Source organism: Phyllobates terribilis, unplaced genomic scaffold (assembly GCF_046119375.1).
Source record: "Phyllobates terribilis strain yellow unplaced genomic scaffold, ASM4611937v1 Scaffold_4315__1_contigs__length_62301, whole genome shotgun sequence".
Classification (NCBI taxonomy): Eukaryota; Metazoa; Chordata; class Amphibia; order Anura; family Dendrobatidae; genus Phyllobates; species Phyllobates terribilis.
Window position 1 is genome coordinate 38,681 of NW_027367067.1, and position 23,622 is coordinate 62,302.

The 23,622-nt window shown below is 41.6% G+C and overlaps 28 non-coding genes across 28 annotated transcripts; 14 read left to right on the forward strand and 14 right to left on the reverse strand.

Moving 5' to 3' along the window:
• The first annotated feature begins 113 nt into the window (after positions 1 to 113).
• Positions 114 to 185, forward strand: TRNAE-CUC (transfer RNA glutamic acid (anticodon CUC)). The gene has a single exon. It is a non-coding gene; the product is annotated as a tRNA-Glu (tRNA).
• Positions 186 to 1,080: 895 nt separating this feature from the next.
• TRNAT-CGU (transfer RNA threonine (anticodon CGU)) lies at positions 1,081 to 1,153 on the reverse strand. Its single transcript has one exon. It is a non-coding gene; the product is annotated as a tRNA-Thr (tRNA).
• A 658-nt stretch (positions 1,154 to 1,811) lies between these two features.
• Positions 1,812 to 1,883, forward strand: TRNAE-CUC (transfer RNA glutamic acid (anticodon CUC)). The gene has a single exon. It is a non-coding gene; the product is annotated as a tRNA-Glu (tRNA).
• An 894-nt stretch (positions 1,884 to 2,777) lies between these two features.
• On the reverse strand, positions 2,778 to 2,850 carry TRNAT-CGU (transfer RNA threonine (anticodon CGU)). The gene has a single exon. It is a non-coding gene; the product is annotated as a tRNA-Thr (tRNA).
• Positions 2,851 to 3,508: 658 nt separating this feature from the next.
• On the forward strand, positions 3,509 to 3,580 carry TRNAE-CUC (transfer RNA glutamic acid (anticodon CUC)). Its single transcript has one exon. It is a non-coding gene; the product is annotated as a tRNA-Glu (tRNA).
• An 895-nt stretch (positions 3,581 to 4,475) lies between these two features.
• On the reverse strand, positions 4,476 to 4,548 carry TRNAT-CGU (transfer RNA threonine (anticodon CGU)). Its single transcript has one exon. It is a non-coding gene; the product is annotated as a tRNA-Thr (tRNA).
• A 658-nt stretch (positions 4,549 to 5,206) lies between these two features.
• TRNAE-CUC (transfer RNA glutamic acid (anticodon CUC)) lies at positions 5,207 to 5,278 on the forward strand. The gene has a single exon. It is a non-coding gene; the product is annotated as a tRNA-Glu (tRNA).
• Positions 5,279 to 6,172: 894 nt separating this feature from the next.
• On the reverse strand, positions 6,173 to 6,245 carry TRNAT-CGU (transfer RNA threonine (anticodon CGU)). Its single transcript has one exon. It is a non-coding gene; the product is annotated as a tRNA-Thr (tRNA).
• Positions 6,246 to 6,903: 658 nt separating this feature from the next.
• TRNAE-CUC (transfer RNA glutamic acid (anticodon CUC)) lies at positions 6,904 to 6,975 on the forward strand. The gene has a single exon. It is a non-coding gene; the product is annotated as a tRNA-Glu (tRNA).
• Positions 6,976 to 7,870: 895 nt separating this feature from the next.
• Positions 7,871 to 7,943, reverse strand: TRNAT-CGU (transfer RNA threonine (anticodon CGU)). The gene has a single exon. It is a non-coding gene; the product is annotated as a tRNA-Thr (tRNA).
• Positions 7,944 to 8,601: 658 nt separating this feature from the next.
• Positions 8,602 to 8,673, forward strand: TRNAE-CUC (transfer RNA glutamic acid (anticodon CUC)). Its single transcript has one exon. It is a non-coding gene; the product is annotated as a tRNA-Glu (tRNA).
• An 894-nt stretch (positions 8,674 to 9,567) lies between these two features.
• Positions 9,568 to 9,640, reverse strand: TRNAT-CGU (transfer RNA threonine (anticodon CGU)). The gene has a single exon. It is a non-coding gene; the product is annotated as a tRNA-Thr (tRNA).
• Positions 9,641 to 10,298: 658 nt separating this feature from the next.
• Positions 10,299 to 10,370, forward strand: TRNAE-CUC (transfer RNA glutamic acid (anticodon CUC)). The gene has a single exon. It is a non-coding gene; the product is annotated as a tRNA-Glu (tRNA).
• Positions 10,371 to 11,264: 894 nt separating this feature from the next.
• TRNAT-CGU (transfer RNA threonine (anticodon CGU)) lies at positions 11,265 to 11,337 on the reverse strand. Its single transcript has one exon. It is a non-coding gene; the product is annotated as a tRNA-Thr (tRNA).
• A 658-nt stretch (positions 11,338 to 11,995) lies between these two features.
• On the forward strand, positions 11,996 to 12,067 carry TRNAE-CUC (transfer RNA glutamic acid (anticodon CUC)). Its single transcript has one exon. It is a non-coding gene; the product is annotated as a tRNA-Glu (tRNA).
• An 894-nt stretch (positions 12,068 to 12,961) lies between these two features.
• TRNAT-CGU (transfer RNA threonine (anticodon CGU)) lies at positions 12,962 to 13,034 on the reverse strand. Its single transcript has one exon. It is a non-coding gene; the product is annotated as a tRNA-Thr (tRNA).
• Positions 13,035 to 13,692: 658 nt separating this feature from the next.
• TRNAE-CUC (transfer RNA glutamic acid (anticodon CUC)) lies at positions 13,693 to 13,764 on the forward strand. Its single transcript has one exon. It is a non-coding gene; the product is annotated as a tRNA-Glu (tRNA).
• An 895-nt stretch (positions 13,765 to 14,659) lies between these two features.
• On the reverse strand, positions 14,660 to 14,732 carry TRNAT-CGU (transfer RNA threonine (anticodon CGU)). Its single transcript has one exon. It is a non-coding gene; the product is annotated as a tRNA-Thr (tRNA).
• Positions 14,733 to 15,390: 658 nt separating this feature from the next.
• On the forward strand, positions 15,391 to 15,462 carry TRNAE-CUC (transfer RNA glutamic acid (anticodon CUC)). The gene has a single exon. It is a non-coding gene; the product is annotated as a tRNA-Glu (tRNA).
• Positions 15,463 to 16,356: 894 nt separating this feature from the next.
• Positions 16,357 to 16,429, reverse strand: TRNAT-CGU (transfer RNA threonine (anticodon CGU)). Its single transcript has one exon. It is a non-coding gene; the product is annotated as a tRNA-Thr (tRNA).
• A 658-nt stretch (positions 16,430 to 17,087) lies between these two features.
• Positions 17,088 to 17,159, forward strand: TRNAE-CUC (transfer RNA glutamic acid (anticodon CUC)). Its single transcript has one exon. It is a non-coding gene; the product is annotated as a tRNA-Glu (tRNA).
• Positions 17,160 to 18,054: 895 nt separating this feature from the next.
• On the reverse strand, positions 18,055 to 18,127 carry TRNAT-CGU (transfer RNA threonine (anticodon CGU)). The gene has a single exon. It is a non-coding gene; the product is annotated as a tRNA-Thr (tRNA).
• A 658-nt stretch (positions 18,128 to 18,785) lies between these two features.
• TRNAE-CUC (transfer RNA glutamic acid (anticodon CUC)) lies at positions 18,786 to 18,857 on the forward strand. Its single transcript has one exon. It is a non-coding gene; the product is annotated as a tRNA-Glu (tRNA).
• An 894-nt stretch (positions 18,858 to 19,751) lies between these two features.
• Positions 19,752 to 19,824, reverse strand: TRNAT-CGU (transfer RNA threonine (anticodon CGU)). Its single transcript has one exon. It is a non-coding gene; the product is annotated as a tRNA-Thr (tRNA).
• A 658-nt stretch (positions 19,825 to 20,482) lies between these two features.
• Positions 20,483 to 20,554, forward strand: TRNAE-CUC (transfer RNA glutamic acid (anticodon CUC)). Its single transcript has one exon. It is a non-coding gene; the product is annotated as a tRNA-Glu (tRNA).
• Positions 20,555 to 21,447: 893 nt separating this feature from the next.
• Positions 21,448 to 21,520, reverse strand: TRNAT-CGU (transfer RNA threonine (anticodon CGU)). Its single transcript has one exon. It is a non-coding gene; the product is annotated as a tRNA-Thr (tRNA).
• A 658-nt stretch (positions 21,521 to 22,178) lies between these two features.
• On the forward strand, positions 22,179 to 22,250 carry TRNAE-CUC (transfer RNA glutamic acid (anticodon CUC)). The gene has a single exon. It is a non-coding gene; the product is annotated as a tRNA-Glu (tRNA).
• Positions 22,251 to 23,145: 895 nt separating this feature from the next.
• Positions 23,146 to 23,218, reverse strand: TRNAT-CGU (transfer RNA threonine (anticodon CGU)). Its single transcript has one exon. It is a non-coding gene; the product is annotated as a tRNA-Thr (tRNA).
• Positions 23,219 to 23,622: the final 404 nt, after the last annotated feature.

Sequence of the window (23,622 nt, forward strand, 5' to 3'; positions counted from 1 at the left end):
CACTACCTACTGCGCTAACGAAGCAAGTTGCACCTGCAGATCTGCAGAAGTTTATTGTGCATAGCAGAAAACTTATTTTTTTCATAATGTCACTGAGACGTTAGCGCATCTTTTCCCATATGGTCTAGCGGTTAGGATTCCTGGTTCTCACCCAGGTGGCCCGGGTTCGACTCCCGGTATGGGAATGCACCTTTATCTTAGCTACTGCCACCATTCAAAGACTGACGCGTGTTTTTCAATCAAAAATGTTTCTGGTAGATTTTCACTTTGCAACAAAAATACTTAACATTGGCGATGCATTATGACTTTTGCAAAAGATTTCCTTTTGTTTCATAGCTTAAGCCTTTTTCAACTACACAGTTTTACACAAAAGTGTCAAGGGACTCAACAAGCCATGTGTCCTGTCAGTCATTAGGGCTCCCATGTTCTTTCTAATCGGAAACAGTTTAGAACTGAATTGGAAAGTTCAGAGTTAGTGACAAAATCTCTTGAGAAAAGGAGGATGGCACTTGTGAGCAAAAAACTCATGATCTTCAAATTATTCAACTGACGTGCCAAAAACCTTGACCATGTAGCGTGTTTTAGCTCTTGTAATGTTTATGTTTTGTATTCAAAGCAAAACACTCTTTTTTTTTTTTTTTTTTTTTTTACACCTGTCTTGCTGTTTACTGTACTGCTTACACCATGTGGAGAAAGACTTAGTTAGTATTCCTGGTTGACTGGTTCAATTCCTGCTATGGGAGAGACTTTTTTTTGGGACTAGTGTCCACATTCCAAAGCCGACACGTGCCTTGCAGACAGAATCAGTTTAGGTTGGAACTGCACTTTGCTGCCAAAAATGCAGACCACCAGATTTTTTGGATATTTATTTGCACAAAAGCTTATTTGATGTCATATCTCAAACCATTCATATCTCTCACTTTTAATTCCTGGGTGTTAAGGGACTCAACAAGCCTTTATCCCTGTCTGTCATTGGAGCTCCCCTTCCATCAATTGGTGATGTTTTGTTACTGAATGGAAAAGAGCTGTGACTCTCTAGCCAAGATAGTGGCAAAATCAGTTACGGAAACAAGGTACCAGTGCCCCATGTGAGAATCGAACTCACGACCTTCAGATTACGAGACTGACGCGCTACCTGCTGCGCTAACGAGGCAAGATGCATGTAATAATCTGCGGAAGTTGCTTGTGCAAAGCAGTACACCTCTTTTTTTTCATATTGTAAGTGAGCTGGCAGTACATCTTCTCCCGTATGGTCTAGCGCTTAGGATTCCTGGTTTTCACCCAGGTGGCCTGGGTTCGACTCCCGGTATGGAAACGCATCCTTTTCTACACCGTTGCCAACATTCAAAGACTGACGTGTGTTTTTAAAACAAACGTATTTCAGGTAGGATTTGTTTTTTTCAGGCAAAAATGCTGAACGCCCGCGTTTTGGCACTTCATTCTGACCCTTCACGCAAGATTCAATTTGGATTCGTAGCTCAACTCATTCTCAACCACCCCTTTTTACACCAAAGTGTCAAGAGACTCAACAACTCATGGGTCCTGTAAGTTATTTGGATTCCCATTTCCTTTCTAATGGAAAACGTTGTAGAATTGAATGGAAAAGTTCTAAGTTGGTGACAAAATCTCTCGAGAAAAGGAGGGAACAGTGCCCCGTGTGAGGCTCAAACTCACAACCTTCAGATTACGAGACTGACGCACTACCTACTGCGCTAACGAAGCAAGTTGCACCTGCAGATCTGCAGAAGTTTATTGTGCATAGCAGAAAACTTATTTTTTTCATAATGTCACTGAGACGTTAGCGCATCTTTTCCCATATGGTCTAGCGGTTAGGATTCCTGGTTCTCACCCAGGTGGCCCGGGTTCGACTCCCGGTATGGGAATGCACCTTTATCTTAGCTACTGCCACCATTCAAAGACTGACGCGTGTTTTTCAATCAAAAATGTTTCTGGTAGATTTTCACTTTGCAACAAAAATACTTAACATTGGCGATGCATTATGACTTTTGCAAAAGATTTCCTTTTGTTTCATAGCTTAAGCCTTTTTCAACTACACAGTTTTACACAAAAGTGTCAAGGGACTCAACAAGCCATGTGTCCTGTCAGTCATTAGGGCTCCCATGTTCTTTCTAATCGGAAACAGTTTAGAACTGAATTGGAAAGTTCAGAGTTAGTGACAAAATCTCTTGAGAAAAGGAGGATGGCACTTGTGAGCAAAAAACTCATGATCTTCAAATTATTCAACTGACGTGCCAAAAACCTTGACCATGTAGCGTGTTTTAGCTCTTGTAATGTTTATGTTTTGTATTCAAAGCAAAACACTCTTTTTTTTTTTTTTTTTTTTTTACACCTGTCTTGCTGTTTACTGTACTGCTTACACCATGTGGAGAAAGACTTAGTTAGTATTCCTGGTTGACTGGTTCAATTCCTGCTATGGGAGAGACTTTTTTTTGGGACTAGTGTCCACATTCCAAAGCCGACACGTGCCTTGCAGACAGAATCAGTTTAGGTTGGAACTGCACTTTGCTGCCAAAAATGCAGACCACCAGATTTTTTGGATATTTATTTGCACAAAAGCTTATTTGATGTCATATCTCAAACCATTCATATCTCTCACTTTTAATTCCTGGGTGTTAAGGGACTCAACAAGCCTTTATCCCTGTCTGTCATTGGAGCTCCCCTTCCATCAATTGGTGATGTTTTGTTACTGAATGGAAAAGAGCTGTGACTCTCTAGCCAAGATAGTGGCAAAATCAGTTACGGAAACAAGGTACCAGTGCCCCATGTGAGAATCGAACTCACGACCTTCAGATTACGAGACTGACGCGCTACCTGCTGCGCTAACGAGGCAAGATGCATGTAATAATCTGCGGAAGTTGCTTGTGCAAAGCAGTACACCTCTTTTTTTTCATATTGTAAGTGAGCTGGCAGTACATCTTCTCCCGTATGGTCTAGCGCTTAGGATTCCTGGTTTTCACCCAGGTGGCCTGGGTTCGACTCCCGGTATGGAAACGCATCCTTTTCTACACCGTTGCCAACATTCAAAGACTGACGTGTGTTTTTAAAACAAACGTATTTCAGGTAGGATTTGTTTTTTTCAGGCAAAAATGCTGAACGCCCGCGTTTTGGCACTTCATTCTGACCCTTCACGCAAGATTCAATTTGGATTCGTAGCTCAACTCATTCTCAACCACCCCTTTTTACACCAAAGTGTCAAGAGACTCAACAACTCATGGGTCCTGTAAGTTATTTGGATTCCCATTTCCTTTCTAATGGAAAACGTTGTAGAATTGAATGGAAAAGTTCTAAGTTGGTGACAAAATCTCTCGAGAAAAGGAGGGAACAGTGCCCCGTGTGAGGCTCAAACTCACAACCTTCAGATTACGAGACTGACGCACTACCTACTGCGCTAACGAAGCAAGTTGCACCTGCAGATCTGCAGAAGTTTATTGTGCATAGCAGAAAACTTATTTTTTTCATAATGTCACTGAGACGTTAGCGCATCTTTTCCCATATGGTCTAGCGGTTAGGATTCCTGGTTCTCACCCAGGTGGCCCGGGTTCGACTCCCGGTATGGGAATGCACCTTTATCTTAGCTACTGCCACCATTCAAAGACTGACGCGTGTTTTTCAATCAAAAATGTTTCTGGTAGATTTTCACTTTGCAACAAAAATACTTAACATTGGCGATGCATTATGACTTTTGCAAAAGATTTCCTTTTGTTTCATAGCTTAAGCCTTTTTCAACTACACAGTTTTACACAAAAGTGTCAAGGGACTCAACAAGCCATGTGTCCTGTCAGTCATTAGGGCTCCCATGTTCTTTCTAATCGGAAACAGTTTAGAACTGAATTGGAAAGTTCAGAGTTAGTGACAAAATCTCTTGAGAAAAGGAGGATGGCACTTGTGAGCAAAAAACTCATGATCTTCAAATTATTCAACTGACGTGCCAAAAACCTTGACCATGTAGCGTGTTTTAGCTCTTGTAATGTTTATGTTTTGTATTCAAAGCAAAACACTCTTTTTTTTTTTTTTTTTTTTTTTACACCTGTCTTGCTGTTTACTGTACTGCTTACACCATGTGGAGAAAGACTTAGTTAGTATTCCTGGTTGACTGGTTCAATTCCTGCTATGGGAGAGACTTTTTTTTGGGACTAGTGTCCACATTCCAAAGCCGACACGTGCCTTGCAGACAGAATCAGTTTAGGTTGGAACTGCACTTTGCTGCCAAAAATGCAGACCACCAGATTTTTTGGATATTTATTTGCACAAAAGCTTATTTGATGTCATATCTCAAACCATTCATATCTCTCACTTTTAATTCCTGGGTGTTAAGGGACTCAACAAGCCTTTATCCCTGTCTGTCATTGGAGCTCCCCTTCCATCAATTGGTGATGTTTTGTTACTGAATGGAAAAGAGCTGTGACTCTCTAGCCAAGATAGTGGCAAAATCAGTTACGGAAACAAGGTACCAGTGCCCCATGTGAGAATCGAACTCACGACCTTCAGATTACGAGACTGACGCGCTACCTGCTGCGCTAACGAGGCAAGATGCATGTAATAATCTGCGGAAGTTGCTTGTGCAAAGCAGTACACCTCTTTTTTTTCATATTGTAAGTGAGCTGGCAGTACATCTTCTCCCGTATGGTCTAGCGCTTAGGATTCCTGGTTTTCACCCAGGTGGCCTGGGTTCGACTCCCGGTATGGAAACGCATCCTTTTCTACACCGTTGCCAACATTCAAAGACTGACGTGTGTTTTTAAAACAAACGTATTTCAGGTAGGATTTGTTTTTTTCAGGCAAAAATGCTGAACGCCCGCGTTTTGGCACTTCATTCTGACCCTTCACGCAAGATTCAATTTGGATTCGTAGCTCAACTCATTCTCAACCACCCCTTTTTACACCAAAGTGTCAAGAGACTCAACAACTCATGGGTCCTGTAAGTTATTTGGATTCCCATTTCCTTTCTAATGGAAAACGTTGTAGAATTGAATGGAAAAGTTCTAAGTTGGTGACAAAATCTCTCGAGAAAAGGAGGGAACAGTGCCCCGTGTGAGGCTCAAACTCACAACCTTCAGATTACGAGACTGACGCACTACCTACTGCGCTAACGAAGCAAGTTGCACCTGCAGATCTGCAGAAGTTTATTGTGCATAGCAGAAAACTTATTTTTTTCATAATGTCACTGAGACGTTAGCGCATCTTTTCCCATATGGTCTAGCGGTTAGGATTCCTGGTTCTCACCCAGGTGGCCCGGGTTCGACTCCCGGTATGGGAATGCACCTTTATCTTAGCTACTGCCACCATTCAAAGACTGACGCGTGTTTTTCAATCAAAAATGTTTCTGGTAGATTTTCACTTTGCAACAAAAATACTTAACATTGGCGATGCATTATGACTTTTGCAAAAGATTTCCTTTTGTTTCATAGCTTAAGCCTTTTTCAACTACACAGTTTTACACAAAAGTGTCAAGGGACTCAACAAGCCATGTGTCCTGTCAGTCATTAGGGCTCCCATGTTCTTTCTAATCGGAAACAGTTTAGAACTGAATTGGAAAGTTCAGAGTTAGTGACAAAATCTCTTGAGAAAAGGAGGATGGCACTTGTGAGCAAAAAACTCATGATCTTCAAATTATTCAACTGACGTGCCAAAAACCTTGACCATGTAGCGTGTTTTAGCTCTTGTAATGTTTATGTTTTGTATTCAAAGCAAAACACTCTTTTTTTTTTTTTTTTTTTTTTACACCTGTCTTGCTGTTTACTGTACTGCTTACACCATGTGGAGAAAGACTTAGTTAGTATTCCTGGTTGACTGGTTCAATTCCTGCTATGGGAGAGACTTTTTTTTGGGACTAGTGTCCACATTCCAAAGCCGACACGTGCCTTGCAGACAGAATCAGTTTAGGTTGGAACTGCACTTTGCTGCCAAAAATGCAGACCACCAGATTTTTTGGATATTTATTTGCACAAAAGCTTATTTGATGTCATATCTCAAACCATTCATATCTCTCACTTTTAATTCCTGGGTGTTAAGGGACTCAACAAGCCTTTATCCCTGTCTGTCATTGGAGCTCCCCTTCCATCAATTGGTGATGTTTTGTTACTGAATGGAAAAGAGCTGTGACTCTCTAGCCAAGATAGTGGCAAAATCAGTTACGGAAACAAGGTACCAGTGCCCCATGTGAGAATCGAACTCACGACCTTCAGATTACGAGACTGACGCGCTACCTGCTGCGCTAACGAGGCAAGATGCATGTAATAATCTGCGGAAGTTGCTTGTGCAAAGCAGTACACCTCTTTTTTTTCATATTGTAAGTGAGCTGGCAGTACATCTTCTCCCGTATGGTCTAGCGCTTAGGATTCCTGGTTTTCACCCAGGTGGCCTGGGTTCGACTCCCGGTATGGAAACGCATCCTTTTCTACACCGTTGCCAACATTCAAAGACTGACGTGTGTTTTTAAAACAAACGTATTTCAGGTAGGATTTGTTTTTTTCAGGCAAAAATGCTGAACGCCCGCGTTTTGGCACTTCATTCTGACCCTTCACGCAAGATTCAATTTGGATTCGTAGCTCAACTCATTCTCAACCACCCCTTTTTACACCAAAGTGTCAAGAGACTCAACAACTCATGGGTCCTGTAAGTTATTTGGATTCCCATTTCCTTTCTAATGGAAAACGTTGTAGAATTGAATGGAAAAGTTCTAAGTTGGTGACAAAATCTCTCGAGAAAAGGAGGGAACAGTGCCCCGTGTGAGGCTCAAACTCACAACCTTCAGATTACGAGACTGACGCACTACCTACTGCGCTAACGAAGCAAGTTGCACCTGCAGATCTGCAGAAGTTTATTGTGCATAGCAGAAAACTTATTTTTTTCATAATGTCACTGAGACGTTAGCGCATCTTTTCCCATATGGTCTAGCGGTTAGGATTCCTGGTTCTCACCCAGGTGGCCCGGGTTCGACTCCCGGTATGGGAATGCACCTTTATCTTAGCTACTGCCACCATTCAAAGACTGACGCGTGTTTTTCAATCAAAAATGTTTCTGGTAGATTTTCACTTTGCAACAAAAATACTTAACATTGGCGATGCATTATGACTTTTGCAAAAGATTTCCTTTTGTTTCATAGCTTAAGCCTTTTTCAACTACACAGTTTTACACAAAAGTGTCAAGGGACTCAACAAGCCATGTGTCCTGTCAGTCATTAGGGCTCCCATGTTCTTTCTAATCGGAAACAGTTTAGAACTGAATTGGAAAGTTCAGAGTTAGTGACAAAATCTCTTGAGAAAAGGAGGATGGCACTTGTGAGCAAAAAACTCATGATCTTCAAATTATTCAACTGACGTGCCAAAAACCTTGACCATGTAGCGTGTTTTAGCTCTTGTAATGTTTATGTTTTGTATTCAAAGCAAAACACTCTTTTTTTTTTTTTTTTTTTTTTTACACCTGTCTTGCTGTTTACTGTACTGCTTACACCATGTGGAGAAAGACTTAGTTAGTATTCCTGGTTGACTGGTTCAATTCCTGCTATGGGAGAGACTTTTTTTTGGGACTAGTGTCCACATTCCAAAGCCGACACGTGCCTTGCAGACAGAATCAGTTTAGGTTGGAACTGCACTTTGCTGCCAAAAATGCAGACCACCAGATTTTTTGGATATTTATTTGCACAAAAGCTTATTTGATGTCATATCTCAAACCATTCATATCTCTCACTTTTAATTCCTGGGTGTTAAGGGACTCAACAAGCCTTTATCCCTGTCTGTCATTGGAGCTCCCCTTCCATCAATTGGTGATGTTTTGTTACTGAATGGAAAAGAGCTGTGACTCTCTAGCCAAGATAGTGGCAAAATCAGTTACGGAAACAAGGTACCAGTGCCCCATGTGAGAATCGAACTCACGACCTTCAGATTACGAGACTGACGCGCTACCTGCTGCGCTAACGAGGCAAGATGCATGTAATAATCTGCGGAAGTTGCTTGTGCAAAGCAGTACACCTCTTTTTTTTCATATTGTAAGTGAGCTGGCAGTACATCTTCTCCCGTATGGTCTAGCGCTTAGGATTCCTGGTTTTCACCCAGGTGGCCTGGGTTCGACTCCCGGTATGGAAACGCATCCTTTTCTACACCGTTGCCAACATTCAAAGACTGACGTGTGTTTTTAAAACAAACGTATTTCAGGTAGGATTTGTTTTTTTCAGGCAAAAATGCTGAACGCCCGCGTTTTGGCACTTCATTCTGACCCTTCACGCAAGATTCAATTTGGATTCGTAGCTCAACTCATTCTCAACCACCCCTTTTTACACCAAAGTGTCAAGAGACTCAACAACTCATGGGTCCTGTAAGTTATTTGGATTCCCATTTCCTTTCTAATGGAAAACGTTGTAGAATTGAATGGAAAAGTTCTAAGTTGGTGACAAAATCTCTCGAGAAAAGGAGGGAACAGTGCCCCGTGTGAGGCTCAAACTCACAACCTTCAGATTACGAGACTGACGCACTACCTACTGCGCTAACGAAGCAAGTTGCACCTGCAGATCTGCAGAAGTTTATTGTGCATAGCAGAAAACTTATTTTTTTCATAATGTCACTGAGACGTTAGCGCATCTTTTCCCATATGGTCTAGCGGTTAGGATTCCTGGTTCTCACCCAGGTGGCCCGGGTTCGACTCCCGGTATGGGAATGCACCTTTATCTTAGCTACTGCCACCATTCAAAGACTGACGCGTGTTTTTCAATCAAAAATGTTTCTGGTAGATTTTCACTTTGCAACAAAAATACTTAACATTGGCGATGCATTATGACTTTTGCAAAAGATTTCCTTTTGTTTCATAGCTTAAGCCTTTTTCAACTACACAGTTTTACACAAAAGTGTCAAGGGACTCAACAAGCCATGTGTCCTGTCAGTCATTAGGGCTCCCATGTTCTTTCTAATCGGAAACAGTTTAGAACTGAATTGGAAAGTTCAGAGTTAGTGACAAAATCTCTTGAGAAAAGGAGGATGGCACTTGTGAGCAAAAAACTCATGATCTTCAAATTATTCAACTGACGTGCCAAAAACCTTGACCATGTAGCGTGTTTTAGCTCTTGTAATGTTTATGTTTTGTATTCAAAGCAAAACACTCTTTTTTTTTTTTTTTTTTTTTTACACCTGTCTTGCTGTTTACTGTACTGCTTACACCATGTGGAGAAAGACTTAGTTAGTATTCCTGGTTGACTGGTTCAATTCCTGCTATGGGAGAGACTTTTTTTTGGGACTAGTGTCCACATTCCAAAGCCGACACGTGCCTTGCAGACAGAATCAGTTTAGGTTGGAACTGCACTTTGCTGCCAAAAATGCAGACCACCAGATTTTTTGGATATTTATTTGCACAAAAGCTTATTTGATGTCATATCTCAAACCATTCATATCTCTCACTTTTAATTCCTGGGTGTTAAGGGACTCAACAAGCCTTTATCCCTGTCTGTCATTGGAGCTCCCCTTCCATCAATTGGTGATGTTTTGTTACTGAATGGAAAAGAGCTGTGACTCTCTAGCCAAGATAGTGGCAAAATCAGTTACGGAAACAAGGTACCAGTGCCCCATGTGAGAATCGAACTCACGACCTTCAGATTACGAGACTGACGCGCTACCTGCTGCGCTAACGAGGCAAGATGCATGTAATAATCTGCGGAAGTTGCTTGTGCAAAGCAGTACACCTCTTTTTTTTCATATTGTAAGTGAGCTGGCAGTACATCTTCTCCCGTATGGTCTAGCGCTTAGGATTCCTGGTTTTCACCCAGGTGGCCTGGGTTCGACTCCCGGTATGGAAACGCATCCTTTTCTACACCGTTGCCAACATTCAAAGACTGACGTGTGTTTTTAAAACAAACGTATTTCAGGTAGGATTTGTTTTTTTCAGGCAAAAATGCTGAACGCCCGCGTTTTGGCACTTCATTCTGACCCTTCACGCAAGATTCAATTTGGATTCGTAGCTCAACTCATTCTCAACCACCCCTTTTTACACCAAAGTGTCAAGAGACTCAACAACTCATGGGTCCTGTAAGTTATTTGGATTCCCATTTCCTTTCTAATGGAAAACGTTGTAGAATTGAATGGAAAAGTTCTAAGTTGGTGACAAAATCTCTCGAGAAAAGGAGGGAACAGTGCCCCGTGTGAGGCTCAAACTCACAACCTTCAGATTACGAGACTGACGCACTACCTACTGCGCTAACGAAGCAAGTTGCACCTGCAGATCTGCAGAAGTTTATTGTGCATAGCAGAAAACTTATTTTTTTCATAATGTCACTGAGACGTTAGCGCATCTTTTCCCATATGGTCTAGCGGTTAGGATTCCTGGTTCTCACCCAGGTGGCCCGGGTTCGACTCCCGGTATGGGAATGCACCTTTATCTTAGCTACTGCCACCATTCAAAGACTGACGCGTGTTTTTCAATCAAAAATGTTTCTGGTAGATTTTCACTTTGCAACAAAAATACTTAACATTGGCGATGCATTATGACTTTTGCAAAAGATTTCCTTTTGTTTCATAGCTTAAGCCTTTTTCAACTACACAGTTTTACACAAAAGTGTCAAGGGACTCAACAAGCCATGTGTCCTGTCAGTCATTAGGGCTCCCATGTTCTTTCTAATCGGAAACAGTTTAGAACTGAATTGGAAAGTTCAGAGTTAGTGACAAAATCTCTTGAGAAAAGGAGGATGGCACTTGTGAGCAAAAAACTCATGATCTTCAAATTATTCAACTGACGTGCCAAAAACCTTGACCATGTAGCGTGTTTTAGCTCTTGTAATGTTTATGTTTTGTATTCAAAGCAAAACACTCTTTTTTTTTTTTTTTTTTTTTTACACCTGTCTTGCTGTTTACTGTACTGCTTACACCATGTGGAGAAAGACTTAGTTAGTATTCCTGGTTGACTGGTTCAATTCCTGCTATGGGAGAGACTTTTTTTTGGGACTAGTGTCCACATTCCAAAGCCGACACGTGCCTTGCAGACAGAATCAGTTTAGGTTGGAACTGCACTTTGCTGCCAAAAATGCAGACCACCAGATTTTTTGGATATTTATTTGCACAAAAGCTTATTTGATGTCATATCTCAAACCATTCATATCTCTCACTTTTAATTCCTGGGTGTTAAGGGACTCAACAAGCCTTTATCCCTGTCTGTCATTGGAGCTCCCCTTCCATCAATTGGTGATGTTTTGTTACTGAATGGAAAAGAGCTGTGACTCTCTAGCCAAGATAGTGGCAAAATCAGTTACGGAAACAAGGTACCAGTGCCCCATGTGAGAATCGAACTCACGACCTTCAGATTACGAGACTGACGCGCTACCTGCTGCGCTAACGAGGCAAGATGCATGTAATAATCTGCGGAAGTTGCTTGTGCAAAGCAGTACACCTCTTTTTTTTCATATTGTAAGTGAGCTGGCAGTACATCTTCTCCCGTATGGTCTAGCGCTTAGGATTCCTGGTTTTCACCCAGGTGGCCTGGGTTCGACTCCCGGTATGGAAACGCATCCTTTTCTACACCGTTGCCAACATTCAAAGACTGACGTGTGTTTTTAAAACAAACGTATTTCAGGTAGGATTTGTTTTTTTCAGGCAAAAATGCTGAACGCCCGCGTTTTGGCACTTCATTCTGACCCTTCACGCAAGATTCAATTTGGATTCGTAGCTCAACTCATTCTCAACCACCCCTTTTTACACCAAAGTGTCAAGAGACTCAACAACTCATGGGTCCTGTAAGTTATTTGGATTCCCATTTCCTTTCTAATGGAAAACGTTGTAGAATTGAATGGAAAAGTTCTAAGTTGGTGACAAAATCTCTCGAGAAAAGGAGGGAACAGTGCCCCGTGTGAGGCTCAAACTCACAACCTTCAGATTACGAGACTGACGCACTACCTACTGCGCTAACGAAGCAAGTTGCACCTGCAGATCTGCAGAAGTTTATTGTGCATAGCAGAAAACTTATTTTTTTCATAATGTCACTGAGACGTTAGCGCATCTTTTCCCATATGGTCTAGCGGTTAGGATTCCTGGTTCTCACCCAGGTGGCCCGGGTTCGACTCCCGGTATGGGAATGCACCTTTATCTTAGCTACTGCCACCATTCAAAGACTGACGCGTGTTTTTCAATCAAAAATGTTTCTGGTAGATTTTCACTTTGCAACAAAAATACTTAACATTGGCGATGCATTATGACTTTTGCAAAAGATTTCCTTTTGTTTCATAGCTTAAGCCTTTTTCAACTACACAGTTTTACACAAAAGTGTCAAGGGACTCAACAAGCCATGTGTCCTGTCAGTCATTAGGGCTCCCATGTTCTTTCTAATCGGAAACAGTTTAGAACTGAATTGGAAAGTTCAGAGTTAGTGACAAAATCTCTTGAGAAAAGGAGGATGGCACTTGTGAGCAAAAAACTCATGATCTTCAAATTATTCAACTGACGTGCCAAAAACCTTGACCATGTAGCGTGTTTTAGCTCTTGTAATGTTTATGTTTTGTATTCAAAGCAAAACACTCTTTTTTTTTTTTTTTTTTTTTTACACCTGTCTTGCTGTTTACTGTACTGCTTACACCATGTGGAGAAAGACTTAGTTAGTATTCCTGGTTGACTGGTTCAATTCCTGCTATGGGAGAGACTTTTTTTTGGGACTAGTGTCCACATTCCAAAGCCGACACGTGCCTTGCAGACAGAATCAGTTTAGGTTGGAACTGCACTTTGCTGCCAAAAATGCAGACCACCAGATTTTTTGGATATTTATTTGCACAAAAGCTTATTTGATGTCATATCTCAAACCATTCATATCTCTCACTTTTAATTCCTGGGTGTTAAGGGACTCAACAAGCCTTTATCCCTGTCTGTCATTGGAGCTCCCCTTCCATCAATTGGTGATGTTTTGTTACTGAATGGAAAAGAGCTGTGACTCTCTAGCCAAGATAGTGGCAAAATCAGTTACGGAAACAAGGTACCAGTGCCCCATGTGAGAATCGAACTCACGACCTTCAGATTACGAGACTGACGCGCTACCTGCTGCGCTAACGAGGCAAGATGCATGTAATAATCTGCGGAAGTTGCTTGTGCAAAGCAGTACACCTCTTTTTTTTCATATTGTAAGTGAGCTGGCAGTACATCTTCTCCCGTATGGTCTAGCGCTTAGGATTCCTGGTTTTCACCCAGGTGGCCTGGGTTCGACTCCCGGTATGGAAACGCATCCTTTTCTACACCGTTGCCAACATTCAAAGACTGACGTGTGTTTTTAAAACAAACGTATTTCAGGTAGGATTTGTTTTTTTCAGGCAAAAATGCTGAACGCCCGCGTTTTGGCACTTCATTCTGACCCTTCACGCAAGATTCAATTTGGATTCGTAGCTCAACTCATTCTCAACCACCCCTTTTTACACCAAAGTGTCAAGAGACTCAACAACTCATGGGTCCTGTAAGTTATTTGGATTCCCATTTCCTTTCTAATGGAAAACGTTGTAGAATTGAATGGAAAAGTTCTAAGTTGGTGACAAAATCTCTCGAGAAAAGGAGGGAACAGTGCCCCGTGTGAGGCTCAAACTCACAACCTTCAGATTACGAGACTGACGCACTACCTACTGCGCTAACGAAGCAAGTTGCACCTGCAGATCTGCAGAAGTTTATTGTGCATAGCAGAAAACTTATTTTTTTCATAATGTCACTGAGACGTTAGCGCATCTTTTCCCATATGGTCTAGCGGTTAGGATTCCTGGTTCTCACCCAGGTGGCCCGGGTTCGACTCCCGGTATGGGAATGCACCTTTATCTTAGCTACTGCCACCATTCAAAGACTGACGCGTGTTTTTCAATCAAAAATGTTTCTGGTAGATTTTCACTTTGCAACAAAAATACTTAACATTGGCGATGCATTATGACTTTTGCAAAAGATTTCCTTTTGTTTCATAGCTTAAGCCTTTTTCAACTACACAGTTTTACACAAAAGTGTCAAGGGACTCAACAAGCCATGTGTCCTGTCAGTCATTAGGGCTCCCATGTTCTTTCTAATCGGAAACAGTTTAGAACTGAATTGGAAAGTTCAGAGTTAGTGACAAAATCTCTTGAGAAAAGGAGGATGGCACTTGTGAGCAAAAAACTCATGATCTTCAAATTATTCAACTGACGTGCCAAAAACCTTGACCATGTAGCGTGTTTTAGCTCTTGTAATGTTTATGTTTTGTATTCAAAGCAAAACACTCTTTTTTTTTTTTTTTTTTTTTTTACACCTGTCTTGCTGTTTACTGTACTGCTTACACCATGTGGAGAAAGACTTAGTTAGTATTCCTGGTTGACTGGTTCAATTCCTGCTATGGGAGAGACTTTTTTTTGGGACTAGTGTCCACATTCCAAAGCCGACACGTGCCTTGCAGACAGAATCAGTTTAGGTTGGAACTGCACTTTGCTGCCAAAAATGCAGACCACCAGATTTTTTGGATATTTATTTGCACAAAAGCTTATTTGATGTCATATCTCAAACCATTCATATCTCTCACTTTTAATTCCTGGGTGTTAAGGGACTCAACAAGCCTTTATCCCTGTCTGTCATTGGAGCTCCCCTTCCATCAATTGGTGATGTTTTGTTACTGAATGGAAAAGAGCTGTGACTCTCTAGCCAAGATAGTGGCAAAATCAGTTACGGAAACAAGGTACCAGTGCCCCATGTGAGAATCGAACTCACGACCTTCAGATTACGAGACTGACGCGCTACCTGCTGCGCTAACGAGGCAAGATGCATGTAATAATCTGCGGAAGTTGCTTGTGCAAAGCAGTACACCTCTTTTTTTTCATATTGTAAGTGAGCTGGCAGTACATCTTCTCCCGTATGGTCTAGCGCTTAGGATTCCTGGTTTTCACCCAGGTGGCCTGGGTTCGACTCCCGGTATGGAAACGCATCCTTTTCTACACCGTTGCCAACATTCAAAGACTGACGTGTGTTTTTAAAACAAACGTATTTCAGGTAGGATTTGTTTTTTTCAGGCAAAAATGCTGAACGCCCGCGTTTTGGCACTTCATTCTGACCCTTCACGCAAGATTCAATTTGGATTCGTAGCTCAACTCATTCTCAACCACCCCTTTTTACACCAAAGTGTCAAGAGACTCAACAACTCATGGGTCCTGTAAGTTATTTGGATTCCCATTTCCTTTCTAATGGAAAACGTTGTAGAATTGAATGGAAAAGTTCTAAGTTGGTGACAAAATCTCTCGAGAAAAGGAGGGAACAGTGCCCCGTGTGAGGCTCAAACTCACAACCTTCAGATTACGAGACTGACGCACTACCTACTGCGCTAACGAAGCAAGTTGCACCTGCAGATCTGCAGAAGTTTATTGTGCATAGCAGAAAACTTATTTTTTTCATAATGTCACTGAGACGTTAGCGCATCTTTTCCCATATGGTCTAGCGGTTAGGATTCCTGGTTCTCACCCAGGTGGCCCGGGTTCGACTCCCGGTATGGGAATGCACCTTTATCTTAGCTACTGCCACCATTCAAAGACTGACGCGTGTTTTTCAATCAAAAATGTTTCTGGTAGATTTTCACTTTGCAACAAAAATACTTAACATTGGCGATGCATTATGACTTTTGCAAAAGATTTCCTTTTGTTTCATAGCTTAAGCCTTTTTCAACTACACAGTTTTACACAAAAGTGTCAAGGGACTCAACAAGCCATGTGTCCTGTCAGTCATTAGGGCTCCCATGTTCTTTCTAATCGGAAACAGTTTAGAACTGAATTGGAAAGTTCAGAGTTAGTGACAAAATCTCTTGAGAAAAGGAGGATGGCACTTGTGAGCAAAAAACTCATGATCTTCAAATTATTCAACTGACGTGCCAAAAACCTTGACCATGTAGCGTGTTTTAGCTCTTGTAATGTTTATGTTTTGTATTCAAAGCAAAACACTCTTTTTTTTTTTTTTTTTTTTTTACACCTGTCTTGCTGTTTACTGTACTGCTTACACCATGTGGAGAAAGACTTAGTTAGTATTCCTGGTTGACTGGTTCAATTCCTGCTATGGGAGAGACTTTTTTTTGGGACTAGTGTCCACATTCCAAAGCCGACACGTGCCTTGCAGACAGAATCAGTTTAGGTTGGAACTGCACTTTGCTGCCAAAAATGCAGACCACCAGATTTTTTGGATATTTATTTGCACAAAAGCTTATTTGATGTCATATCTCAAACCATTCATATCTCTCACTTTTAATTCCTGGGTGTTAAGGGACTCAACAAGCCTTTATCCCTGTCTGTCATTGGAGCTCCCCTTCCATCAATTGGTGATGTTTTGTTACTGAATGGAAAAGAGCTGTGACTCTCTAGCCAAGATAGTGGCAAAATCAGTTACGGAAACAAGGTACCAGTGCCCCATGTGAGAATCGAACTCACGACCTTCAGATTACGAGACTGACGCGCTACCTGCTGCGCTAACGAGGCAAGATGCATGTAATAATCTGCGGAAGTTGCTTGTGCAAAGCAGTACACCTCTTTTTTTTCATATTGTAAGTGAGCTGGCAGTACATCTTCTCCCGTATGGTCTAGCGCTTAGGATTCCTGGTTTTCACCCAGGTGGCCTGGGTTCGACTCCCGGTATGGAAACGCATCCTTTTCTACACCGTTGCCAACATTCAAAGACTGACGTGTGTTTTTAAAACAAACGTATTTCAGGTAGGATTTGTTTTTTTCAGGCAAAAATGCTGAACGCCCGCGTTTTGGCACTTCATTCTGACCCTTCACGCAAGATTCAATTTGGATTCGTAGCTCAACTCATTCTCAACCACCCCTTTTTACACCAAAGTGTCAAGAGACTCAACAACTCATGGGTCCTGTAAGTTATTTGGATTCCCATTTCCTTTCTAATGGAAAACGTTGTAGAATTGAATGGAAAAGTTCTAAGTTGGTGACAAAATCTCTCGAGAAAAGGAGGGAACAGTGCCCCGTGTGAGGCTCAAACTCACAACCTTCAGATTACGAGACTGACGCACTACCTACTGCGCTAACGAAGCAAGTTGCACCTGCAGATCTGCAGAAGTTTATTGTGCATAGCAGAAAACTTATTTTTTTCATAATGTCACTGAGACGTTAGCGCATCTTTTCCCATATGGTCTAGCGGTTAGGATTCCTGGTTCTCACCCAGGTGGCCCGGGTTCGACTCCCGGTATGGGAATGCACCTTTATCTTAGCTACTGCCACCATTCAAAGACTGACGCGTGTTTTTCAATCAAAAATGTTTCTGGTAGATTTTCACTTTGCAACAAAAATACTTAACATTGGCGATGCATTATGACTTTTGCAAAAGATTTCCTTTTGTTTCATAGCTTAAGCCTTTTTCAACTACACAGTTTTACACAAAAGTGTCAAGGGACTCAACAAGCCATGTGTCCTGTCAGTCATTAGGGCTCCCATGTTCTTTCTAATCGGAAACAGTTTAGAACTGAATTGGAAAGTTCAGAGTTAGTGACAAAATCTCTTGAGAAAAGGAGGATGGCACTTGTGAGCAAAAAACTCATGATCTTCAAATTATTCAACTGACGTGCCAAAAACCTTGACCATGTAGCGTGTTTTAGCTCTTGTAATGTTTATGTTTTGTATTCAAAGCAAAACACTCTTTTTTTTTTTTTTTTTTTTTTTACACCTGTCTTGCTGTTTACTGTACTGCTTACACCATGTGGAGAAAGACTTAGTTAGTATTCCTGGTTGACTGGTTCAATTCCTGCTATGGGAGAGACTTTTTTTTGGGACTAGTGTCCACATTCCAAAGCCGACACGTGCCTTGCAGACAGAATCAGTTTAGGTTGGAACTGCACTTTGCTGCCAAAAATGCAGACCACCAGATTTTTTGGATATTTATTTGCACAAAAGCTTATTTGATGTCATATCTCAAACCATTCATATCTCTCACTTTTAATTCCTGGGTGTTAAGGGACTCAACAAGCCTTTATCCCTGTCTGTCATTGGAGCTCCCCTTCCATCAATTGGTGATGTTTTGTTACTGAATGGAAAAGAGCTGTGACTCTCTAGCCAAGATAGTGGCAAAATCAGTTACGGAAACAAGGTACCAGTGCCCCATGTGAGAATCGAACTCACGACCTTCAGATTACGAGACTGACGCGCTACCTGCTGCGCTAACGAGGCAAGATGCATGTAATAATCTGCGGAAGTTGCTTGTGCAAAGCAGTACACCTCTTTTTTTTCATATTGTAAGTGAGCTGGCAGTACATCTTCTCCCGTATGGTCTAGCGCTTAGGATTCCTGGTTTTCACCCAGGTGGCCTGGGTTCGACTCCCGGTATGGAAACGCATCCTTTTCTACACCGTTGCCAACATTCAAAGACTGACGTGTGTTTTTAAAACAAACGTATTTCAGGTAGGATTTGTTTTTTTCAGGCAAAAATGCTGAACGCCCGCGTTTTGGCACTTCATTCTGACCCTTCACGCAAGATTCAATTTGGATTCGTAGCTCAACTCATTCTCAACCACCCCTTTTTACACCAAAGTGTCAAGAGACTCAACAACTCATGGGTCCTGTAAGTTATTTGGATTCCCATTTCCTTTCTAATGGAAAACGTTGTAGAATTGAATGGAAAAGTTCTAAGTTGGTGACAAAATCTCTCGAGAAAAGGAGGGAACAGTGCCCCGTGTGAGGCTCAAACTCACAACCTTCAGATTACGAGACTGACGCACTACCTACTGCGCTAACGAAGCAAGTTGCACCTGCAGATCTGCAGAAGTTTATTGTGCATAGCAGAAAACTTATTTTTTTCATAATGTCACTGAGACGTTAGCGCATCTTTTCCCATATGGTCTAGCGGTTAGGATTCCTGGTTCTCACCCAGGTGGCCCGGGTTCGACTCCCGGTATGGGAATGCACCTTTATCTTAGCTACTGCCACCATTCAAAGACTGACGCGTGTTTTTCAATCAAAAATGTTTCTGGTAGATTTTCACTTTGCAACAAAAATACTTAACATTGGCGATGCATTATGACTTTTGCAAAAGATTTCCTTTTGTTTCATAGCTTAAGCCTTTTTCAACTACACAGTTTTACACAAAAGTGTCAAGGGACTCAACAAGCCATGTGTCCTGTCAGTCATTAGGGCTCCCATGTTCTTTCTAATCGGAAACAGTTTAGAACTGAATTGGAAAGTTCAGAGTTAGTGACAAAATCTCTTGAGAAAAGGAGGATGGCACTTGTGAGCAAAAAACTCATGATCTTCAAATTATTCAACTGACGTGCCAAAAACCTTGACCATGTAGCGTGTTTTAGCTCTTGTAATGTTTATGTTTTGTATTCAAAGCAAAACACTCTTTTTTTTTTTTTTTTTTTTTTACACCTGTCTTGCTGTTTACTGTACTGCTTACACCATGTGGAGAAAGACTTAGTTAGTATTCCTGGTTGACTGGTTCAATTCCTGCTATGGGAGAGACTTTTTTTTGGGACTAGTGTCCACATTCCAAAGCCGACACGTGCCTTGCAGACAGAATCAGTTTAGGTTGGAACTGCACTTTGCTGCCAAAAATGCAGACCACCAGATTTTTTGGATATTTATTTGCACAAAAGCTTATTTGATGTCATATCTCAAACCATTCATATCTCTCACTTTTAATTCCTGGGTGTTAAGGGACTCAACAAGCCTTTATCCCTGTCTGTCATTGGAGCTCCCCTTCCATCAATTGGTGATGTTTTGTTACTGAATGGAAAAGAGCTGTGACTCTCTAGCCAAGATAGTGGCAAAATCAGTTACGGAAACAAGGTACCAGTGCCCCATGTGAGAATCGAACTCACGACCTTCAGATTACGAGACTGACGCGCTACCTGCTGCGCTAACGAGGCAAGATGCATGTAATAATCTGCGGAAGTTGCTTGTGCAAAGCAGTACACCTCTTTTTTTTCATATTGTAAGTGAGCTGGCAGTACATCTTCTCCCGTATGGTCTAGCGCTTAGGATTCCTGGTTTTCACCCAGGTGGCCTGGGTTCGACTCCCGGTATGGAAACGCATCCTTTTCTACACCGTTGCCAACATTCAAAGACTGACGTGTGTTTTTAAAACAAACGTATTTCAGGTAGGATTTGTTTTTTTCAGGCAAAAATGCTGAACGCCCGCGTTTTGGCACTTCATTCTGACCCTTCACGCAAGATTCAATTTGGATTCGTAGCTCAACTCATTCTCAACCACCCCTTTTTACACCAAAGTGTCAAGAGACTCAACAACTCATGGGTCCTGTAAGTTATTTGGATTCCCATTTCCTTTCTAATGGAAAACGTTGTAGAATTGAATGGAAAAGTTCTAAGTTGGTGACAAAATCTCTCGAGAAAAGGAGGGAACAGTGCCCCGTGTGAGGCTCAAACTCACAACCTTCAGATTACGAGACTGACGCACTACCTACTGCGCTAACGAAGCAAGTTGCACCTGCAGATCTGCAGAAGTTTATTGTGCATAGCAGAAAACTTATTTTTTTCATAATGTCACTGAGACGTTAGCGCATCTTTTCCCATATGGTCTAGCGGTTAGGATTCCTGGTTCTCACCCAGGTGGCCCGGGTTCGACTCCCGGTATGGGAATGCACCTTTATCTTAGCTACTGCCACCATTCAAAGACTGACGCGTGTTTTTCAATCAAAAATGTTTCTGGTAGATTTTCACTTTGCAACAAAAATACTTAACATTGGCGATGCATTATGACTTTTGCAAAAGATTTCCTTTTGTTTCATAGCTTAAGCCTTTTTCAACTACACAGTTTTACACAAAAGTGTCAAGGGACTCAACAAGCCATGTGTCCTGTCAGTCATTAGGGCTCCCATGTTCTTTCTAATCGGAAACAGTTTAGAACTGAATTGGAAAGTTCAGAGTTAGTGACAAAATCTCTTGAGAAAAGGAGGATGGCACTTGTGAGCAAAAAACTCATGATCTTCAAATTATTCAACTGACGTGCCAAAAACCTTGACCATGTAGCGTGTTTTAGCTCTTGTAATGTTTATGTTTTGTATTCAAAGCAAAACACTCTTTTTTTTTTTTTTTTTTTTTACACCTGTCTTGCTGTTTACTGTACTGCTTACACCATGTGGAGAAAGACTTAGTTAGTATTCCTGGTTGACTGGTTCAATTCCTGCTATGGGAGAGACTTTTTTTTGGGACTAGTGTCCACATTCCAAAGCCGACACGTGCCTTGCAGACAGAATCAGTTTAGGTTGGAACTGCACTTTGCTGCCAAAAATGCAGACCACCAGATTTTTTGGATATTTATTTGCACAAAAGCTTATTTGATGTCATATCTCAAACCATTCATATCTCTCACTTTTAATTCCTGGGTGTTAAGGGACTCAACAAGCCTTTATCCCTGTCTGTCATTGGAGCTCCCCTTCCATCAATTGGTGATGTTTTGTTACTGAATGGAAAAGAGCTGTGACTCTCTAGCCAAGATAGTGGCAAAATCAGTTACGGAAACAAGGTACCAGTGCCCCATGTGAGAATCGAACTCACGACCTTCAGATTACGAGACTGACGCGCTACCTGCTGCGCTAACGAGGCAAGATGCATGTAATAATCTGCGGAAGTTGCTTGTGCAAAGCAGTACACCTCTTTTTTTTCATATTGTAAGTGAGCTGGCAGTACATCTTCTCCCGTATGGTCTAGCGCTTAGGATTCCTGGTTTTCACCCAGGTGGCCTGGGTTCGACTCCCGGTATGGAAACGCATCCTTTTCTACACCGTTGCCAACATTCAAAGACTGACGTGTGTTTTTAAAACAAACGTATTTCAGGTAGGATTTGTTTTTTTCAGGCAAAAATGCTGAACGCCCGCGTTTTGGCACTTCATTCTGACCCTTCACGCAAGATTCAATTTGGATTCGTAGCTCAACTCATTCTCAACCACCCCTTTTTACACCAAAGTGTCAAGAGACTCAACAACTCATGGGTCCTGTAAGTTATTTGGATTCCCATTTCCTTTCTAATGGAAAACGTTGTAGAATTGAATGGAAAAGTTCTAAGTTGGTGACAAAATCTCTCGAGAAAAGGAGGGAACAGTGCCCCGTGTGAGGCTCAAACTCACAACCTTCAGATTACGAGACTGACGCACTACCTACTGCGCTAACGAAGCAAGTTGCACCTGCAGATCTGCAGAAGTTTATTGTGCATAGCAGAAAACTTATTTTTTTCATAATGTCACTGAGACGTTAGCGCATCTTTTCCCATATGGTCTAGCGGTTAGGATTCCTGGTTCTCACCCAGGTGGCCCGGGTTCGACTCCCGGTATGGGAATGCACCTTTATCTTAGCTACTGCCACCATTCAAAGACTGACGCGTGTTTTTCAATCAAAAATGTTTCTGGTAGATTTTCACTTTGCAACAAAAATACTTAACATTGGCGATGCATTATGACTTTTGCAAAAGATTTCCTTTTGTTTCATAGCTTAAGCCTTTTTCAACTACACAGTTTTACACAAAAGTGTCAAGGGACTCAACAAGCCATGTGTCCTGTCAGTCATTAGGGCTCCCATGTTCTTTCTAATCGGAAACAGTTTAGAACTGAATTGGAAAGTTCAGAGTTAGTGACAAAATCTCTTGAGAAAAGGAGGATGGCACTTGTGAGCAAAAAACTCATGATCTTCAAATTATTCAACTGACGTGCCAAAAACCTTGACCATGTAGCGTGTTTTAGCTCTTGTAATGTTTATGTTTTGTATTCAAAGCAAAACACTCTTTTTTTTTTTTTTTTTTTTTTTACACCTGTCTTGCTGTTTACTGTACTGCTTACACCATGTGGAGAAAGACTTAGTTAGTATTCCTGGTTGACTGGTTCAATTCCTGCTATGGGAGAGACTTTTTTTTGGGACTAGTGTCCACATTCCAAAGCCGACACGTGCCTTGCAGACAGAATCAGTTTAGGTTGGAACTGCACTTTGCTGCCAAAAATGCAGACCACCAGATTTTTTGGATATTTATTTGCACAAAAGCTTATTTGATGTCATATCTCAAACCATTCATATCTCTCACTTTTAATTCCTGGGTGTTAAGGGACTCAACAAGCCTTTATCCCTGTCTGTCATTGGAGCTCCCCTTCCATCAATTGGTGATGTTTTGTTACTGAATGGAAAAGAGCTGTGACTCTCTAGCCAAGATAGTGGCAAAATCAGTTACGGAAACAAGGTACCAGTGCCCCATGTGAGAATCGAACTCACGACCTTCAGATTACGAGACTGACGCGCTACCTGCTGCGCTAACGAGGCAAGATGCATGTAATAATCTGCGGAAGTTGCTTGTGCAAAGCAGTACACCTCTTTTTTTTCATATTGTAAGTGAGCTGGCAGTACATCTTCTCCCGTATGGTCTAGCGCTTAGGATTCCTGGTTTTCACCCAGGTGGCCTGGGTTCGACTCCCGGTATGGAAACGCATCCTTTTCTACACCGTTGCCAACATTCAAAGACTGACGTGTGTTTTTAAAACAAACGTATTTCAGGTAGGATTTGTTTTTTTCAGGCAAAAATGCTGAACGCCCGCGTTTTGGCACTTCATTCTGACCCTTCACGCAAGATTCAATTTGGATTCGTAGCTCAACTCATTCTCAACCACCCCTTTTTACACCAAAGTGTCAAGAGACTCAACAACTCATGGGTCCTGTAAGTTATTTGG